The following is a 15,456-nucleotide window of genomic DNA, read 5'->3' as shown; positions in this document are numbered from 1 at the left end:
CTCAATGTTCTGGCTCCGGTGATTCTCCCATCTCAGCCTCCTGGGTAGCTGGGACCACATAGCTGGGAACACAGGCGCAAGCCACCGTGCCGGGCTAATTTTTGTATTTTTTGTAGAGACAGGGTTTGGCCATTTTGGCCAGACTAGTCTCGAACTCTTGACCTCAATCTATCCACCCACCTCAGCCTCTCAAAGTGCTGGAATTACAGGTGAGAGCCACTACGCCTGGCCCCATTTATTTTATTGCATCCTTCTGTATTAATGCTATACATTGCTATTTTAAAAATACATACTTCAATAGAAAAATGGGCAAAAGACATGGATGGCCTGGGAACAATGGTTCATGCCTGTAATCTCAGCACTTTGGGAGGCCGAGGTGGGTGGATAGCTTGGGGTCAGGAGTTCGAGACCAGCCTGGCCAGCATGTCAAAACCCTGTCTCTACTAAAAATACAAAAATTATGCGATCATGCTGGCGGGTGCCTGTAATCCCAGCTACTCTGAAGGCTGAGGCAGAATTGCTTGAACCCAGAAAGCAGAGGTTGCAGTGAGCCGAGATTGTGCCATTGCACTCCAGTCTAAGCAAGAGAGCAACACTCGGTCTAAAAAAAAAGACAGGCATTTCATAGACAATTAAATAAAGTTAAACATATGAAAAGATACCTGACCTCATGAATAGTCATACAAATGCAAAGTTAAACACAGTGGGATAACACTTCACTCAACTAGATTGACCAAAATGTGGAAGTGTGACAAGTAAGTGCTCACAAGGATACGGAGAAAAATAATTTGTGTAGATTGCTCTCATTCACTTTAGAAAACTGAGTGACATCACCGAGAAAGATTAGATATGTGTACACCCTAAGACTTAGCTATTCTATTCCTTTTGTGTAGCTCAGAAAAACTGTTGGCCATGAGCACAAGACAGACTTTTAAATAATGTTGTAATGTGTTTATTCATAATAACTAAAAACAATTCAACTATCTACCTAGAGTATATTCATAAAATGGAATACTATAAAGACTTGAAAGTAAATAAATGAATCAGTGCTCTTTCTTAAAAAATAAAAGCAAGTCACAGAACCCATATGATAGGATTCAATTTATGCAATTTATTCAATTTTGGAGGAAAATAGGAGCCCCCTCACCTAAAAATACTGTTTAGGGAAACAAACATGAGTGGTAAAACTATAAAGAGAAGCAGGGGGGACATAAACACTAAATGCAGTGTAGTGTTACCTCTGAGGATAAGCTTGGGTAGTGCAATATATGAAGGGCATGCAGGGCTTCTAAGATATTGGTAATGTACTCTTTCTTACTAAGAGTAATGTGTTTTTTATTCTCTGCATCGTAGCTATACATGTTAGAAACTCTTTTGTATGTGTGATTTAGAATATAGTCTTAAAACTTTATTTATTTATTTACTTTTGAGACAGAGTCTGGCTCTGCTGCCCAGGCTGAAATTCATTGGCACAATCTCAATCTCAGTTCACTGCAGGCTCCACCTCCTGGACTCAACTGATGCTCCCACCTCATCTTCCCTTGTAGCTGGGACCACTGGCCATATCACCACACCTGGCTAAGTTTTTGTATTTTTTATAGAAATGGGGTTTGCCACATTGTCCGACTGGTCTCGAACTCCTGGGCTCAAGCAATCCACCCGCCTTGGCCCCCGAAAGTGCTGGGCTTACAGGCATGAGTAACTGCACCCAGCCATAAAAAATTTATTTTTCATTGTGCCTAGAATGGGCACGCATGCAGAATTGCATGCAGGCAATGTTTGTTTTTTTCAGAAAGATATTTAAAATTTCTCCCCAGTTCTATGATTCTAGTAATATATCTTTTTAAAAATTTTTATTTTTCTGGCCGGGTGTGGTGCTGCACAACTGTAATCCCAGCTCTTTGGGAGGCTGAGGTGGGTGGATCATGAGGTCAAGAGATCAAGACCATCCTGGTCACATGGTGAAACCCCATCTCTACTAAAAATACAAAAATTAGCTAGGTGTGGTAGCGCACACCTGTAGTCCCAGCTACTCGGGAGGCTGAGCCAGGAGAATTGCTTGAGCATGGGAGGCAGAGGTTGCAGTGAGCCAAGATCGTGCCACTGTGCTCCGGCCTGGCAACACAGTGAGACTCTCTCAAAAAAAAATTATTTTTCTGAATAAAGAAGAATTCTATGATGGTTCTAGTATTATATCTTTTTCAAAACCTCCGTAATATAAAAATGCAGACACATGAGGCACTGTAATCAATCCATTAAAGGGAAAACATTGAAACTATGAAAATGAAGAACTTCACAACCTTTTATTGGTAATATTAGGGAGGTTTCACTTCTTAATATAAACTCTTATTTTGGAACCTTTCCAAATCACCAGCTCTCATCAAAATGAAACTTTCCAACACCTTAAGGTAGTAGAAGTGCAGCTGTATTTTAGAATACTTGGAATACTTTTTCAGTAGCCCTCATTTTACCTATATTGCCTTGTAAGATCAGCTCTGAATTGGTTCTGAAATTGTAATATTAAGAGTATGCATCTTCTTTTTTTTTTAGAATTTACATGGGCAAGTGTTATACTTCTAAGTAATATACCCAAGGGAACTGAAAGCAGGGACTCAAGATATTTGCACACCAGTGTTTATAGCAGCATTATTCACAATAGCCAAAGGGTAGAAACAGTATGAATGTCCATCAACAGATGAAAAGATATACATACAATGGAATATTCAGCTTTCAAAAGGAATAAAGTTCTGATGCGTGTTACAACATGGATGAACCTTGAAAACATTATGCTAAGAGAAATAAGCCAGACACAAAAGAACAAACATTGTGTGATTTCATTTATATGAGACACATAGAATGAATAGGCAAATTCATAGGCAGAAAGTAGAATAAAGGCCGCCAGGGGCTGGTGGGGACGTGAGGTGTAGGAAGTTATTGCTTAATGGGTACAGTGTTTCTGTTTGAAATGACGAAAAGAAAATGAAAAAAAGAAATGATGAAAAAGTTGTGGATATTGATGGTGAGGATGGTTGCACAACATTGTGAACATACTTAAATCACTGAATTGTATGCTGTATGTTACATAAATTTTAACACAATTTTAAAAATTAAAAAAGTGAGCATCTGATATAAAAAAGAAGTCATCAGACTCTCTCCACTCTTCTTTTTCTTTTCTTTTCTTTTTTTTGTTTTTTGAGACAGTCTTGCTCTTGTCATGCAGGCTGGAGTGCAGTGGCGCGATCTCAGCTCACTATAACCTGCACCCCCCAGGTTCAAGCTATTCTGCCTCAGCCTCCCGAGCAGCTGGGATTACAGGCACGCGCCACCATGCCCAGCTAATTTTTTGTATTTTTAGTAGAGACGGGGTTTCACCATGTTGACCAGGATGGTCTCAATCTCTTGACCTCGTGATCCACCCGTCTCAGCCTCCCAAAGTGCTGGGATTACAGGCGTGGGCCACCGCGCCCGGCCAATTTTTATATTTTTTAAATAGAGATGGGGTTTCACCATATTGGCCAAGCTGGTCTCGAACTCCTGAACTTGTGATCCACCTGCCTCGGCCTCCCAAAATGCTGGGATTGCAGGCCTGAACCACCAGGCCCGGTCTCCACTCTTCTTTTTCTATTCCCTCTCTTTTATGTGTCCCAGCCTTATGAATCTAGGAAAAGGCAGATTCTCACAATTAAGAAAAATCAGAAAGATGTATTGTGGAGTTCTACAGAATATGCCTCAGCCGATCACTGCAACTCAATGGCATTCTCTGCTATTAAGATGAAGAAGCATGACCTTCTAATGGCAGGGAAATAAGGGAACACTATACAAAATGTGTTTCTGGAGAAGATTTAATGCAATGTATTATTCGTAGAGTTTTCTGGTTCTTTATCAAAGTTGTGGATTATAAATTTGAATCTCTAGGGAATTATTAATGCTTTTCAAATTCCTCATTTGACACTCTTTCCTTCAGGTGCATCTGTAGAAGACAAGAGGTACAGACAAATATTTACAGAGTAAATATAAGCACAATATTTACTGGGCTCTGTTTCACAAAGGGGTGTATGTGAACAGTCTCAGCAAAGCATCTGCTTGTTACCAAGAGTAAAGGCTGGGTGCAAAGGCTCACACCTGTAATCCCAGCACTTTGGGAGGCTGAGGCAGAAGGATAGCTTTAGTCCAGGAGTTCAAGACCAGCCTGGGCAACATATCAAGACCCTCATCTCTTAAAAAATATTAGCAGGGTGTGGTGGCATGTGCTTGTAGTTCCAGGTACTCAGGAAGCTGAGGTGGGCTAGACAAAAGAGTGAGATCCTGTCTCAAAAACAGAGTTGGAAAAAATATATAAATTTCCATAACAATCCTAGAAGAATTAAGCTTACAGGTAGTACAATTATTACTTAGAAGATATATTACTTTTTTTTTTCTTTGAGAGAGAGTCTCACTCTGTCGCCCGAGCTGGAGTGCAAGGGCCCTATCTTGGCTCACTGCAACCTCTGCCTCCCAGGTTCAAGTGATTCTTCTACCTCAGCCTCCCAAGTCACTGGCATTATAGGTGCTTGCCACCGCACTCGGCTAATTTTTGTATTTTTTAGTAGAGATGGGTTTTCACCATGTTGGCTAGGCTGGTCTCAAACTCCTGACCTCAGGTGATCCACCAGTCTCAGCCTCCCAAACTGCTGAGATTACATAAGCCACTGTGCCTCGCTTTTTTTTTTTTAAGAGACAGAGTCTCACTGTTGCCCAGGCTGGAGGACAGGGGCATGATCATAGCTTATTGCAACCTCCAACTCCTGGGCTCAAGGAATCCTCCCTCCTCAGCTTCCTGAGTAGCTTGTACTACAGGCTTGCGCCACCATGCCCAGCTCATTTTTGAATATTTTGTAGAGATGGAGTATTGATATGTTGCCCAGGCAGGTCTTGAACTCCTGGCCTCAAGTGATTCTCCTGCCTCAGCCTCCCAAAGTGCTAGGGTTACAAGCATGAGCCACCGAGCCCAGCTGGTTGCTTTTTGCTGTCCTAAGAAATCTGTATTTTTACAAATGAACACAAGTGCCTGTTTGGCATTAGCACTGCAGGCAATGCTGCCATGAGCCAGTCCCAATCCTCCTAACTGGTCTTGTCATGTCACCCCTATTGGTATTCTTCGCTCTATAGCCAGAGGGGTAGTGTTTTAAAAGTCCTAATCCCTTGATTAAAAACCTTCAAAGTATCCATTGCACTTTGGAATAAAAGCTAATTTCCATACTAAGGCACTGATGATTCCTCCACCCTCCTCTCCTGCCATCCTCCTAATTCATTGTTCTTCAGCCACGTGGGCCTTCCCTACCAGCCCAGGACGTTCACACTTGCTGCTTCCTCTACGTGAGACCATCTTCCCCCACACCCTTGTCCCATCCTCAGTCCCCATTCACTTTGTTATCAAAGTAATCTCAGAGAGGCCTTCTTAGCTTCTGTAATGTAGAGTTCTCCCTTCCTCCTCCATCAGCAATTGCCTGTTTATTTCTCAGAGCATCTCTCCTTTCTGATTTATTTAACTTACTGTCACTCTCTCTCTCTTTTTTTTTTGAGACTGAGTCTTGTCCTGTCGCCCAGGCTGGAGTGCAATGGCGTGATCTTCGCTCACTGCAAACTCCACCTCCCTGATTCAGACGATTCTCCTGCCTCAGCCTCCCAAGTTGCTGGGATTACAGGCGCTTGCCACCACACCCAGCTAATTTTTGTACTTTTAGTAGAGATGGGATTTTATCATGTTGGTTGGCCAGCCTGGTCTCAAACTCCTGACCTTGTGATCCACCTGCCTTGGCCTCCCAAAGTGCTGGGATTGCAGGTGTGAGCCACTGCACCCAGCCTGTCATCCTGTCTTTATGGAATGTAAACTCCATGAGGGCAGAGGTTCTGTTTTACCTCTGCATCCTGAGCTTCTAGCCCAGTCCACAGAGCCTAGCACATAGCTAGTGCTCAGTTGATGTCTACTGAATTGTATCAATGAATGGTTGGATAAATTAGTAGGCTGCTTCCACCAATTAGACCCTGAGGTATAAGATTTGGAAACCCACTTACTTTTTTATATATTTACTTTTTTGAGACTGAGTCTCACTTTGTTGCCCAGGCTGGAGTTCAGTGACACAATCTTGGCTCACTGCAACCTCCTCCTTCTGGGTTCAAGCAATTCTCCTGCCTCAGCCTCCTGAGTAGTTAGGACTACAGGCACGCATCACCATACCCGGCTAACTTTTGTATTTTTAATAGTGACGGGGTTTCACCATATTGGCCAGGCTGGTATCAAATTCCTGACCTTGTGATCCTCCTGCCTCGGCCTCTCAAAGTGCTGGGATTACAGGCGTGAGCCACTGCACCCTGCTGGAAAATGGTTTTCAAACAGACATCTACTTCCTCAAGAGTAAGTGTCAGCAACATAGTGTCAGAGGCAAGCTGTAGAGGCATCCCAAAGTGCTGGGATTACACAAATGAGCCACCGCTCCCAAATAAACATATACCTGGTATTAAAATATGTGTTAAATGGTTAAAGACACTTTAGGGCCTTTAACACACATGTAATCCCAGCACTTCGAGAGGTCAAAGTGGGCAGATCATTTGAGGTCAGGAGTTCGAGACCAGCCTGGTCAACATGGTGAAACCCCATCTCTACAAAAAATACAAAAAAGTAGCCAGGAGTGGTGGTGCATGTCTATAGTCCTCACTCCTTGGGAGGCTTAGGTGGGACGATCACTTAAGTCCAGGAGATTGAAGCTGCTATGAGCCAGGATTGCACCACTGCCCTCCAGCTTGGGTGACAAGATGAAACCATGGTAAAAAAAAAAAAAAAAAAGAAAGAAAGAAAAGAAAAACTACAGATAGATCAATATCTGTCATGAACACAGATGCAAAATCCTCAACAAATATAAGCAAATTGAACCCAACAATGTTGCAGAAAAAAAACCATAACTGGCCGGGCACAGTGGCTCATGCCTGTAATCCCAACACTTTGGGAGGCCGAGGCTAGTGGATCATGAGGTCAAGAGATTGAGACCATCCTGGCCAACGTGGTGAAACCGCATCTCTACTAAACAGTACAAAAAATTAGCCGGGCATGGGGTGCGTGACTGTAGTCCCAGCTACTTGAGAGGCTGAGGCAGGAGAACTGCTTGAAACTGGAAAACGGAAGTTACAGTAAGCTGGGATTGCGCCATTGCACTCCAGCCTCGTGATAGAGCGAGACTCTGTCTAAAAAAAAAAAAAAAATAGAAAATAAAAAAACATAACCAAGTGGGATTTATCCCGGGTATGCAAGGTTGGCTCCATATTTAAAAATCAGTTAATGTGATGTGATCCATCATATCAACAAGCTAAAGAAGAAAAAATCACATGATCATATCAATAATGCAAAAAAAATTTTGACAAAATCAAACACACATTCATGATAAATAGTGTCAGTAAACCAGGAATAGAGAGGAACTTCCTCCATTAGATAAAGAATATCTACAAAAACCCTACAGCTAACATCATTCTTACTGGTGAGAAATTAGTCCTCCCCCTAAGATCAGTGTGGCCAGGCGCACTGCAACATATTCAAGTTTATGTTCATGGCATTTGAGGTTGGGGCGTGGAAAACACTGAGGCACTGTGTGTATGTTATTTGTGCATGGGAATGAAACTCCTTGACCCTGAAAACAGGACATGGAGTGGAGTGTGTGGTGTGATGAGGAACGCTGAAAACAGCCTCCTGAGAATGTAGTTTGAGTGTGTGCAAGGTCACAGGTGTCTCAGTAACCCACCTCAAACGGCCATCTAGTGGATGTTTGTGGTTAATACAAGCCCTTTCAATAAATGGTGGATGGATGCTGGGGCGAACTTTCTAGAAAAGCTACCCTCTAGCCCCACTCAGCTGGAATTGTCTGAGTACTTCCTTCTCAGCATTCACTGCAAGCTGTAAGCTCTGCAATCAGGAACAAGGAAAGGATGTCCCCTCTCACTACTGCTTTCAATATTGTACTAGAATTCCTAGCTAATGAATAAAGACAAGAAAAGAGAATTAAAGGTAGACAGATTGGGAAGGAAGAAATAAAACTGCTGTACCAGCCAGGCATGGTGGCTTATGCCTGTAATCCCAGCACGTTGGGAGGCAAAGGCAGGCAGATTGCTTGAGCCTAGTAGTTTGAGATTAGCCTGGGCAACATGGCAAAACCCTGTCTCTATTTATATAAAATAGTTTTTTTTTTTTTTAAAAAGAACTGTCGTAGTTTGCAGATGACATGATTATTTGTGCAGATCAATAAAAAACACCGACAACACCAAACGCTGGTGAGGATGTGGAACAACGGGAAATTTCATTCATTACTGGTGGAAATGCAAAACGGTACAGCCACTTTGAAAGATAGCTTGGCAGTTTCTTACAGAGCTAAACACACTATTATCATACAATTCAGCAATCATGCTCCTTGGTATTTACCCAAATAAACTGGAAACTCATGCCTGTAATCCCAACATTTTGGGAGGCTGAGTCAGGAGGATTGCTTGAGCCCAGGAGTTCAAGATCAGCCTGGACAACATAGTAAGATCCTGTCTCTACAAGAAAATTTAAAATTAGCTGGGTGTGGTAGTGTGCACCTGTGGTCCCAGCTATTTGGGAAGCTAAGGTAGGAGGATCACTTGAGCCCAGGAGGTCAAGGCTGCAGTGGGCTATGATTGTAGCACTGCACTCCAGCCTATGTGACAGAACAAGACCCTGTCTAAAGAAAAAGAGAGAGAGAGAGAGAGAGAGAGAAAGAAACACACAAGTCTCTGAAGTGATGCCAAATGAGAAGAGACAGCCTGGAGAACTGGGAGGTGGGGCTTGCAGGCAGAAGGTGAGCTCTCGGAAGGAGCTGAGATGGCCCAGGCTGCATGTAGGAAGAAGGAAAGAAAGCCAGGCCAGGGGCTGGAACAGGGAGGACAAAGGACACAAAACCAGAGAGGTGGGCAGGGACCAGGTCACCTGTCCAAGGCCATGACAGGAGTTTGAATTTTATTTTATCTTTTTTGAGATGGAGTTTCGCTCTTGTTGTGGAGGCTGGAGTGCAATGGCTCGATCTCTGCTCACTGCAACCTCCACCTCGTGGGTGCAAGCAATTCTCTTGCCTCAGCCTTCCAAGTAGGTGGGATTACAGGAATGTGCCACCATGCCCAGCTAATTTGGTATTTTTAGTAGAGACGGGGTTTCTCCATGATGGTCAGGCTGGTCTCAAACTCCCGACCTCAGGTGATTCCCCCCACCTCCACCTCCCAGAGGGCTGGGATTACAGGCTTGAGCCACTGCGCCCGGCCTGAATTTTGTTTTTATTAGAATAGGAGTCATGGTGGTTGGGATTCTTATTGCAAATATGGGAGGACTCTGGTCAATTTAAGAAAAGAAGTGGACCAAAAAGAGGCTGAACAGCTCACAGAACCACCACGAAGGCTGATTAATTCGGCTTAGAAAAACACACAACCACTCTGTAAGTCTGGGCAGTCAGCTAAACAGGCAAGATTGCCTCCGAGAGCTAGTGCTAGTGCAGAAGACATGCCCCCGCCAGAGTGACTATACTGGCCAGGCTAGTCTTGAACTCCTGGGCTCAAGCAACCCTCCTGCCTTGGCCTCCCAAACTGCTGGGATTACAGGTGTGAGCCACTGTGTGGGGCTTCATTCACATTCTTGACGGCCAGATTCAAGTTCTGAAGAATATTTATTTTAATCAACTTCTTTGAAAACACTTAAGTCCTGAGCAAGTGAGCTGGGCATGGTGGCTCATGCCTGTAATTCCAGTACTTGGGAGGCTGAGGCAAGCGGATCACCTGAGGTCAGGAGTTCAAGACCAGCCTGGCCAACATGGTGAAACCCCATCTCTACTAAAAATATAGAAATTAGTTGGCATGGTGGCAGGCGCCTGTAATTCCTGCGACTCGGGAGGCTGAGGCATGAGGATGGCTTGAACCAGGGAGGCAGAGGTTGCAGTAAGCAGAGATCACGCCACTGCATTCCAGCCTGGGTGACAGAGGGAGACTCCGTCTCAAAAACAAACAAACAAACAAGCAAAAAAAAGCAAATGAGTAGGCATGTATTGTATGTGGAAGAGATTTCAAAATGGCAAGCCAGGAGAGAAGACGGTAATTCTAGTGCACACACAGTTTCACTTGGGGGAAAGTCACAAAAGTAAGCCACAACCCCAGGCTATGAAAGGAGCCAAGGTGGATGTTACAGGCCAGGCGAAAACTTTAAATGGCATCAATTCAAGAGAATGACATTGTGGGACCAGAGATATTACCAGATTATTTATGGGAGTAGTACAAGTAGTGGAATAGCAACATGAAAACAGCTGAGATGTCAGTGTTATTTAACCCCTAAATGAAAGGTTTTCAATCCTGCCTGCACATTAGAAGCACTTCGGAGTCTTAAAGCAACAACAAGCAATGGAAACCTGTATCTCCAGGGAAAGCCCGGGCCCCAGCTGCTTCAAGGGCTCCATGGGGGTAGGAATCACTCCCAAAGCTTTGTGCTCACTGACTTGGGAAGATGACAGCTTTGAAATTCAAGCAGTCAGTCAGTTTCCATGAAAGGCCTGCCAATGCTTTGAACATCTCTTCATTATTTACAGGTCTGAGTTCAAAGAATTTTTAAGATTTAAAAATTACCAGATCCAAATTTTTGCTTGATCTATTCTGGTGGGTAGTATCACAGGCCTTTATTTTTTTTGTTGCTGTTGTTTTACAAATTTACATTTTAATTGCCTGACTTATTTATTTATTTATTTATTTGAGACAGAGTTTTGCTCTTGTGCCCAGGATGGAGTGGAGTGGCCCCATGTCGGCTCGCTGCAACCTCTGCCTCCCAGGTTCAAGCGATTCTCCTGACTCAGCCTCCTGAGCAGCTAGGACTACAGCCACGTGCCACCATGCCCAGCTAATTTTTGTATTTTTAGTAGAGATGGGCTTTTACCATGTTGGCCAAGCTGGTCTGGAACTCCCGACCTCAGGTGATCTACCCACCTTAGCCTCCCAAACTGCTGGGATTACAGGTGTGAGCCACTGCGCCCAGCCTCTCCTTCTTTAAAAAGAAAAAATAAATAAGGCTTAAAAATTTGTTATATATATATATATATTTGTAACCATATTCTTTAGGCTTTTAGTAACATCTAGTTTGCAACTCAGCTTAATTTTTTCTCTGCTAAAGTATGAGGGTAGGGTGTGTAACTGTAAATTTGTAATTTATACTGAGGATATGAGTTGGCGTGGCAGGGCCGCTGGGACCCAACAGTGGAATACTTGTCATTCTTCAGGACAAAGGGAATGACAACAGCCAGCACTTCCTGCCTTGTACTCACGCACTGGAGTGTGGGGGAATGTACTGAGGAGGCAGGACCGTCTCAGATGCCCCAACCTGCTCCTAACTTCGCAAGCTGCCGCTCTGGGCAGTGCCAATGCAAGGGGAGAAGACACAGGCTCAGCTGCTCAGTGAGTTCTGTGGGCTTTGCAACCATTGGAAACTCCAGAAACCTTAGCTTTACAGCTTGGAGAAAAGTTTTGGTAAGCAGCGTACTTAAGGGTGGTCCCAGAAAGGTCACCTGCAGAGAGCACATCTTAGTAGGTCTGGGTTGGGGCACAGTTGGCCTGTGGACCAGGCCCTGAGAAACAGCATCCTGTGGTGGGGTGGGGGAGGGAGGGTCAGGAGAGTCACAGGAAGACTGTAGTGAAGAGAGCCGAATTCCTGATTAGAAAGATGGTTTTTAACGGAGTGTGCTAGACATTATGGAGCTTTCTCTCCCTTTTTTATCTTCAATCACCGTTTATCTCCACTGCCTTTCTCAGAATTCTAAAACTGTATTTCCTGGACCCCCTTGCCCCTGGGTTTCTAGGATTGACATTCTGCCAAGGACAAGTACTCCTGCATTATTCGAAATACAAAGGGATGCAGAGGCTTCGAGCAGTGGACATGCGGGGACCTCAGCACACCTGAGGCCTTGCAGCCACCTCTAGGCACCCCTTGTGAGGCTGCCCCTACTGCTACTGGGCGTTTGAACATCCTGGAGGTTTCTGTTTCTGACCAGTGATTAGCGGGCAGCAATTTCCTGGGTCCCTGCCCGACAGCTGCCATGATGAAACCGGAAACGAATACTTTACTTTCCTGAATTTTTTTCATGCTACTTTGACAAACTTTCCTGTTTTTTTTTTTTTTTTTTTTTTTTTGAGATGGAGTCTTGCTCTGTGGCTCAGGCTGGAGTGCAATGGCGTTATCTTGACTCACTGCAACCTCCGTCCCCCGCGTTCAAGCGATTCTCCTGCCTCAGCCTCCCGAGTAGCTGGGATTACAGGTGTGTGCCACTATGCCTGGCTAATTTTTTGTACTTTTAGTAGAGACGGGGTTTCACCATATTAGCCAGCATGGTCTTGATCTCCTGACCTTGTGATCCGCTCGTCCCAGTGTCCCAAAGTGCTGGGATTACAGGCGTGAGCCACCACGTCTGGCCCTACTTCCCTGGGTTTTTGTTCCTTTAGACCTTTCAACAGGTTTTACAGTATCCAATTCCATAATTTAAATCCCTTTCTGCTTAAAATAGCTAGAATGGTTTCTGTTTTTCCAACTGAACACTAACTAAATGTTTGGTGCCAGAAGTGGCCCCAGGAAACAACCCTCAAATGTGGGTGTCTCAGTCTGTTCAGGCTGCTACAGAAAAACAGCTTGGACTGCGTAATTTAGGCCAGGCGTGGTGGCTCACACCTGTAATCCTAGCACTTTGGGAGGCCAAGGTGGGTGGATCACCTGAGGTCAGGAGTTCAAGACCAGCCTAGCCATCATGGTGAAACCCCATCTTTAAAAAAAAAAAAAGACTGCAGTTTATACTCAACAGAATGTCTTGCTCACAGTTCCGGAGGTGGGGGAGTCCAGGATCAAAGAGCCAGGTATTCAGTGTCTGGTGAGAACCCCTTTTCCATAGGTGGCACCATCTATGTGTCCTCACATGGCAGAAGGGCAGAAAAGGGCAGACGATAGACAGTGTCGTGGCAGGCACTTATAGTCCCAGCTACTCAGGAGGCTGAAGCAGGAGAATTGCTTCAACCTGGGAGGCAGAGGCTGCCGTGAGCTGAGATCATGCCACTCCACTCCAGTCTGAGTGACAGAAGGAGACACCATATCAAATAAAAATAAAAAGAGAAATAAAAAGAAATAAGGACACTAATCCCATTTATGAGGGGGGCCACCCTCATGACCTGATCATTTACCAATGATCCCAACTCTCAATACCAACATGATGGGGACAATTCAACGTAGGAATCTGGGTGGGGGGCACACACACTGAGGCCAGAGCACTGGGGTTCTGGGGCTGGCTGTCTGAGGTCGCTGGGTTTGAAGAGAGTGACAAGCTCCTCTTGGTAAAAATGAGATCCTGGGGGTGCACAGCATGCAGTGATGTCAATTATTATCTGTGTGTACCAGGAATAAAGGTAATGCTTTGTGAATACAGGTGGCCACTGGGAGAGGCACCGTGGTGGGAATGGTGCCTACTGGGACTGGGGAGGGAGCCTCAGCCCCCCAAGTGCTGAGAGTACAGGCTGAGCCACTGTGCCGGGCCAAATTTTTTTTAAATATAGGAAAATATCTATAATATAGCCCATAAAATATTATCCATAATATAAGAAAATGAGTAGAAAAAAACTGGAGACATAGTCTTTTCTTTGGAGATACATTCTAAGAAAAATATTTATAACATAATGACAAAAGGGTTTTTACATATCTTTAATATGTAAAAAATTCATAAGAAACTCCAGCTCCAATGGAAAAAGAATACAAAAATTATTGAATTCATCCACTAGATAAATATTCATTGAATACTTTCTGTGTTTGAGGCTCTGTTTAGACTCTATGAATGTTCAGTAAACAAACAAGAAAAAAACTCCTGTGAAGTTTATAGTCCTATGAAGAAGACAGACAATAAAAAGAAGAAAAGAAATAAGTGAATAACAGATTCTGTTACAAAGTGGTCAGACGTGGTGGCTCACACCCGTAATCCCAGCATTTTGGGAGGCCAAGGTGGGCAGATCACCTGAAGTCAGGAGTTTAAGACCAGCCTGGTCAACGTGCTGAAATCCAGTCTCTACTAAAAATTCAAAAACTAGCCAGTGTGGTGGCACATGCCTGTAATCCCACCTATTTGGGAGGCTGAGGCACGAGCATCACTTAAATCTGGGAGGCAGAGGTTGCAGTGAGCCAAGATCACACCACTGCACTCCACCCTGGGCAACAGAATGAGACTCTGTCTCAAAAAAAAAAAAAAAAGATTATTTTACAAAGTGATCATTGTGGAAAAGGTAAAGCAGGGTAAGGGGCTTGGAGTGTTTGGGTAGGCATAGACATTCCTTTTTTTTTTTTTTTTTTTGAGACAGAGTCTACTTCTTTTTACCTAGGCAGGAATGCAGTGGTGGGATCTCGGCTCACCACAAGCTCTGCCTCCTGGGTTCAAGCAATTCTCCTGCCTCAGCCTCCCCAGTAGCTGGGACTACAGGCATGCGCCACTATGCCCAGCTAATTTTTGTATTTTTAGTAGAGACGGGGTTTCACCATGTTGACCAGGATGGTCTCGATCTCTTGACCTCATGATTCCACCCTGGGATTACAGGCGTGAGCCACTGCACCAGGCCGATGTTCCATTTTTAAATGGGGACACTGGGGCAGCATGCTGGCTCACACCTGTAATTCCAGCACTTTGGAAGGCTGAGGGAGGCAGAACACTTAAGGTCAGGAGTTCAAGATCAGCCTGGTTAACATGGTGAAACCCTGTCTCTACTAAAATAAAAAAATTACTCTGGTGTTGCGCGCACCTGTAGTCCTAGCTACTCAGAAGGCTGAGGTGGGAGGATCACCGGAGCCTGGGAGTTTGAGGTGGCAGTGAGCTATGATTGCGCTACTACACTCCATTCTGGGTGACAGAGTGAGTAAATCCACTTCATAAAAATCAATCACCGTAAGCAAAGCTAAAAAGCAAATGACATGGCTGGGTGTGGTGCATGCCTGTAGTCCCAGCTACTTGGAAGTGTGAGGCAGAGGATCACTTGAGCCCAGGAGTTCAAGGCTGCAATGAGCGGTGATTATGCCACTTCACTCTTGCTGGATGACAGAGCAAGGCCCTGCCTCTAAACAGCACACAAACAAAAACAAATGACAAATCAGAAAAGGATATTGGAAAATATGCCACAGACACAGGGAGATTCTAACATTATTATTATTTTAATTTCTCTTTTTTTAGTTTTTTCATAGAAACAAGGTTTCACTGATGGGGCACAGTGGCTCATGTCTCTAATCCTAGCACTTTGGGAGACCGAGGCAGGCAGATTGCTTGAGGCCAGAAGTTCGAGACCAGCCTGGCCAACATGGCGAATCCCATCTCTACTAAAAACTCAAAAATTAGCCAGGGATGGTGGCAGGCACCTGTAATCCCAGCTACTCAGGAGGTT

This window comes from Callithrix jacchus, chromosome 5, assembly GCF_049354715.1.
Source record: "Callithrix jacchus isolate 240 chromosome 5, calJac240_pri, whole genome shotgun sequence".
NCBI classification, from domain to species: Eukaryota; Metazoa; Chordata; class Mammalia; order Primates; family Cebidae; genus Callithrix; species Callithrix jacchus.
The sequence above is the reverse complement of the archived record's forward strand: the minus strand, read 5'-3'. Positions refer to the sequence as shown.